This window comes from Nannobrachium achirus, assembly GCF_963921795.1.
Source record: "Nannobrachium achirus genome assembly, chromosome: 15".
Lineage (NCBI taxonomy): Eukaryota > Metazoa > Chordata > Actinopteri > Myctophiformes > Myctophidae > Nannobrachium > Nannobrachium achirus.
In genome coordinates, this window is record NC_137822.1 from 52,720,356 (window position 1) to 52,726,932 (window position 6,577).

Here is a 6,577-nt window from a genome sequence, read left to right on the forward strand (position 1 = left end):
CGCGCGTATCTAGGTCGTGGACCAGAAATGCACATTTTCCCTCAAGGTACCATTTTTGCATTCTTGTATTCATAGCCTGGATTCAGATGCTCCGTTTATATAGTAAGGGCTCCATCTAGTGGTTATACTGGAGGATTTCAGAAGCACGTGTGTAAAGCTGCTTTCTATTTGCTGCTCGGTGTTCTGATCCGGTCTAGAGCCCACCTACTGTATCCGGTAATTAGCACTCACACATACATCGACGCATTGTTTCCGCATCCGTTGAGCGGATGAACATGAAAAGTGAATTGATACCAGTCTAGCTACTTCCCGAAGTTAATTACTTCTTTAGACTTATTATTAGTTTCGATTTTGACTGCTGCGATCTTTTGTCAAAACTCCTCACTTCTTTTACGACGACTTTCATTTTAATCAATGTGCCAAGTTTTTTTTTTATTTCCAGAAGACCCTCAGTTGAAGGTAGGCCTAAATGTTTTTTTCTTACAGCCTATGTTGCCTAGCCTAGAGTGAGTCACTATGTGAACTGAATCAAAAACGGGTTTGATAACATTATTAAGGAGTAGCGCGAATATTCAGAAGGCCATAGCCTACATTACAAAGCCAGAGTGCAGTAACTAGGCTGAACAAAAAATTGACTGAAAATTTGGTTTAAAAGTGTTCCAACTGGCCAGCCAAATAAGATACCGGTATCAACATAATAGTCTAAGTGATAGGCTACTGATTGTAGGCCTATATCTGTTCTTGAGGTAATTGTTTATCCCCAAAATCAAGGCTAATTTGACCTTTGGGATACACAAATAAGGTGGTGCTTATTTGCTCCCACTGGACTTCAAGCAACTCTGACTTCAGAAGGTTGACATTTCTCTATTATAAATCCTTGTTTTGAGTGGGCTTGTGTAATATTGTAATATTTTGAAATGTGGGCTTTTGATATTCATGAGCAGAATGCTAACAATTTAAACAAAAAAAGGTTGAATGATTTATCTAGAATAGGCTATTTGAAAGTTTCAAGAAATATATATCCACAAGTTTCCGCGGGAGTTTACTGGAGACTATCGGGACCAAACTTCCGGGTTTAACAGCAGACATACAAGCTCACGTCGCGTCGCAGATGCAACCTGTTGTGAGCTTGTAAATCGGCGTTGGAAGCTCGGTGCAGACGTCTGCGCAATGCACTATGGGGCGTTGGAAACTCGTGGATAGGCCTAGGTCTAAGTTTCAAGAAAATGAGTAAGGTGGGGTAAAAGGCCCCCCCTAAGGAAAATGTCTATTTTATGACCAATTAAAATACATTTTGATATTAATTCAGTATGTACATGTTAACAATGCTTTACCCAATACACCTATATGGGCACCATGTTGAAAAATTAGATACATTTGATTTTATAGTACAAAAAGAAAAACATGTAAAAAGGGCCTATTGCCCCACTACTGGGGTAATAGGCCCCCCTCTATGGGGTAATAGGCCCCCTTCTATGTCCTGGAGCAGAATAAGTGCTACAATCATGAAAATTGCCATGAGCATTTTCCATGGGTCACTTGACAAGATAATTGTCAGAGGAATTTGAATTTTCAAGATGGTGGCCATTTTTCAAGATGGCTGACACCTTAGTGGAGCAGTTATGTGATATAATAGTTTATTTGGTGATATAAGTATGAAAATTGGCATGAGCAGTCTCTGTGGGTCACTTGACAATTAGCCACCCACAGCTACTTGAAATTTCAAGATGGCGGACATTTTTCAAGATGGCCGACACCTTGTGGAGCAGTTAAGTGATATAATGGTTTATTTGGTGCTCCACTAAGGTGGTGGCCATCTTGAAAAATGGCTGCCATGTTGAAATTTCAAGTAACTGTGGGTGGCTAATTGCCAAGTAAGTCTGGGTTTCCGAGGCTAATTGCCAAGTGACCCACAGAGACTACTCATGCCAATTTTCAGGCTTGTATCACCAAAATACCTAGGGGGCAAAGGAAGGTGTGCTGCATTTGCCCCGACATAAAAGGTTGTCCACCAGAAATATTATCTATGACCCAGTAGGATCACAACCTATATGGACAACCCGGTCAATTTGTACAACAAAGTCCAATATGGCCGCCTCAATATTAGCCCCTATTAGTTTTAATGGGGGGTGAATAGGGCAAAATTTTAAACTGAGGGATATTTCCACGAAACTTCACAGGTTGATCAATGGTATACATATGAACATTTTTTTGTATTGCAAGTTTCTATGAAATCCAATATGGCCGCCACAATATGGCCGCCATAATGTAAGGACCCAGAAAATAGGTTTTGCCTCTAACTTCTGAACCAGATGAGCTAGAAACGCAAACTTGGTGTCTATTTCATGGTGTCTGACCATGGGAGACTCAATGGAATAGCTAATTTTATTATTGGGTGTGTCTGGACCTTTATTGTGCATATTTGCAAGATGGTGGACTCCCAAAATAGAGCTTTAACATAATTTCTACCATTATCGTTGACTGCTTTTGCAAATACAAGCAATATGAATCCATTTGCTAAGATTTATGGCACAGAAGGGACTTATACCTGTATTATTCTTGAGTTTGCATGTTGTCAAAATGGCTGTAAACGAGATATTATATTTCCTGTCCGATTCTACTGTATGTAGTTGTAGCAAAGACTTCAGATAAAATCAGAGACCAAAACAATGTATCTTAGAATTTTTTTTTTTATTTAAAAAAAAAAGAAAAAAAGAGAGAGATTATCTCAATGAAATGAATGCAACTGCCTTTTTGGTTCTTTCACACATAGACATGCACATGCTTTCCAACAACTTCAGCTTCAGGGAAATTATAATGAACACATGATTAAAACAGGCTGCATTATAATGCAAATAATTGCTAGTCACTCTCACTGTCATGTGTACCTATCCTGCTGCATCTTGTCTCCAGTCCTTGGCAACGACACCCCAAGTAGCATGCAATTCCCTTCTTCGCACATGAAGTTCAATCACCCGAGAGAGACTTGGAGTAGAACCGCTGCTCCTTCACTTGGAAAGGAGTCAGCTTAGGTGGTTCGGGCATCTAGTACGGATGCCCCCAGAGCGCCTTCCTAGGAAGGTCCTCGATGCACGTCCCACTGGGAGGAGACCCCGTGGCAGACCTAAGACCAGATGGAAGGATTATATATCCAGACTGGCCTGGGAACGCCTCGGTATACTCCCAGAGGGAATGTAGGAAGTTGCGCAGGATAAGGAAATCTGGAAGTCTCAGTTGGAACTGTTACCCCCGCGACCCGATTCCGGATAAGCGGTTGAAGATGGATGGATGGATGGATGGCACATGAACAGTTTTTCTGGCAGCCTTTGATACAGCTACATGATATTGCCTTGTCCATTGATATAGGCCAGGCTGGCTCTGTAGATGTACAGGGGACTGCCTTCCCATCACTGAGAGACCATCCATATTCAGTGAAGCAAGGGATGTCTGGCTTCGCGATGTGTGCAGTTTTATCTAATATGGCTGCAAGAGCAGCTCTTTTCAGGTGCAGGCCAAAGGCATTTTCTGTAGGTGGCAGCAGCTTCAACAGGGTTGATCCATAGCCGCGGGAACTAATTTGAGGCAGGAGGGGGCGAAAAATTGCGGTTATTTGCGGATTTTAATTGTGTTTTATAACCTTTTTTGCATGTTTTATTCGGGTTTCCGCGGTTTATTTTTTAGCTAAATGTAACACAATTGGGAACTGCACACTAAACTTTCCCTTTGCCTCTCCAAACGGGCTGTGGACAGTGCGGAGACATATAAAAAATGCGCACACAGTGGCCATATGCCACTGATCTGATTGCAGCCAGCAGGATATTATTAGATGCTATATTGTCCGCCGCATCGGTCCAGACCCCAGTGTTAGGAAACAGCTGGTCAACTTCTGGTACACCATAGCCATTAGCCACTAGCTAGCCCAAACATTAGCCTAGCCAGGCAGCACAGCAGCATAACATAGCATTCATCATTACAAGTCTTTAGCCACGACTCACCAGTGAGGACGCCAGGGCTAGCAGAGGGCGATGTGTAATGCCTTCATAGCCTAGGTTGTGTTGTCTTGGTGTTCTGTATATTCCTTTTATGCCCGTATTGTTATAATTCACCCGATACGTCCATGACGCATATGTTACGCACGGAGAGACAGACGCTTAGACAAGTTAAAAGGGAAGTCCTTTGAAAGCCATTTCCTGTCTAAACAGTGCCCAGAAGCACATTTCAAAACAAGAGCCTTTCTTTTTTTTTTGTCTATACAATCGATCATTCAACACATGTTTATTTTGAAATTGTACTGGAAATAGAAGTAGCCAATAGCTCCTACTTCACGCCACTGATGTCAGAGCCTCTACTTGCCGATCGGCAATATTTTTCCCCCAACCCCCCTTTAGGGGGTGCGGTGGGGGGTGCGGTGGGACGTTCCCTCGGCACTGGGTTGATCGGTTATTTAGGAACTTGTACACTCTCAGCTTTGCCAGGTCAAAGTCCTCCGAATGGTCAGCTTTTGATGCATATACAGCTATTGTGAGGTCTCTAGCCTGATTCTTGACATCCTCTGAGAGGGAATAAGAGGAATTTTCACCAAACTCCTGAAGTGCAGGGAGATCTAGACCCATGCTGGTCTTGAACCATGCCTTCTTTCCAGTGAAAAAGGGGTAGCTGGTGGTATCTCTGCCACTCGGGCTGTGAATAAAGGGCAGGGCACGACACTGTGTGAGTCCAAGGGCTGAGACCATGTGATGGATAGGAAGATATGCATCCTGCTCTGTTCTCACCCACAGCTCTGGAAGGTCTAGGAGGTGGGTGGCAGCATGATATAGATGCCTATATCATGCTGCCGCCATGGGAAGGCAGTCCCCTGTCCATCTACAGAGCCAGCCTGGCCTATATCAATGGACAAGGCAATATCATGTAGCTGTATCAAAGGCTGCCAGAAAAACTGTTCATGTGCGAAGAAGGGATTTGCATGCTACTTGGGGTGTCGTTGCCAAGGACTGGAGACAAGATGCAGCAGGATAGGTACACATGACAGTGATAGTGACTAGCAATTATTTGCATTATAATGCAGCCTGTTTTAATCATGTGTTCATTATAATTTCCCTGAAGCTGAAGTTGTTGGAAAGCATGTGCATGTCTATGTGTGAAAGAACCAAAAAGGCAGTTGCATTCATTTCATTGAGATAATCTCTCTCTTTTTTTATATTTTTTTTAATAAAAAAATAATTTCTAAGATACATTGTTTTGGTCTCTGATTTTATCTGAAGTCATTGCTACAACTACATACAGTAGAATCGGACAGGAAATATAATATCTCGTTTACAGCCATTTTGACAACATGCAAACTCAAGAATAATACAGGTATAAGTCCCTTCTGTGCCATAAATCTTAGCAAATGGATTCATATTGCTTGTATTTGCAAAAGCAGTCAACAATCATGGTAGAAATTATGTTAAAGCTCTATTTTGGGAATCCACCATCTTGCAAATATGCACAATAAAGGTCCAGACACACCCAATAATAAAATTAGCTATTCCATTGAGTCTCCCATGGTCAGACACCATGAAATAGACACCAAGTTTGCGTTTCTAGCTCATCTGGTTCAGAAGATAGAGGCAAAACCTATTTTCTGGGTCCTTACATTATGGCGGCCATATTGTGGCGGCCATATTGGATTTCATGGAAACTTGCAATACAAAAAATGTATACCATTGATCAACCTGTGAAGTTTCGTGGAAATATCCCTCAGTTTAAAATGTTGCCCTATTCACCCCCCATTAAAACTAATAGGGGCTAATATTGAGGCGGCCATATTGGACTTTGTTGTACAAATTGACCGGGTTGTCCATATAGGTTGTGATCCTACTGGGTCATAGATAATATTTCTGGTGGACAACTTTTGATGTTGGGGCAAATGCAGGTTTCCCAAAAAAAGGCTGGTTTGCCCCCTGGGTAAAATAACCCTTTATATCACATAACTGCTCCAATTAGGTGTCAGCCATCTTGAAAAATGTCTGTCATCTTGAAAGTGTCCATTTCAAAGTGACCCATGGAAACTGCTAATGCCAATTTTCACGTTTGTATCATTAACTGAACGATTCTGCCAAAAATAAGCAGTTATTCTCTCCATGGGGCAAAAAGCCTCCGGGGGCTTCTTACCCCACACGAGGGGGGGGGGGCCTATTACCCCAACGCTGTCATTGCAAAGAGTGTCATCTTAAATCTTAAACCTTTTTTATTTTTTTATTTTTTTAAGTTGATAATTTATCATAAGGCCTTCCTAATGATATACAAAAAATAAGTGAAGAGGTTCAACTTATTTACACCGAGTTTGGAACATTTTCACAGTGACAAAGAATTAGATCAGTTTATCTTAAATGTGTTTGATTGAGAAAGTTATGACCTGGATTAAGGTGAGACAATGAAATGTTGTATCCATGAAGAGCTAAGGATGCCAGGAATGTGCTGAAATCAAATAGTTTGCCACCTTGTAGTTCTGTAGAGAAATACAGCTGGGGGGCTTATTACCCCAAGGGGGCCTTTTCCCCCACTCTACCCTACTGTTACACAATATTCTAATTCT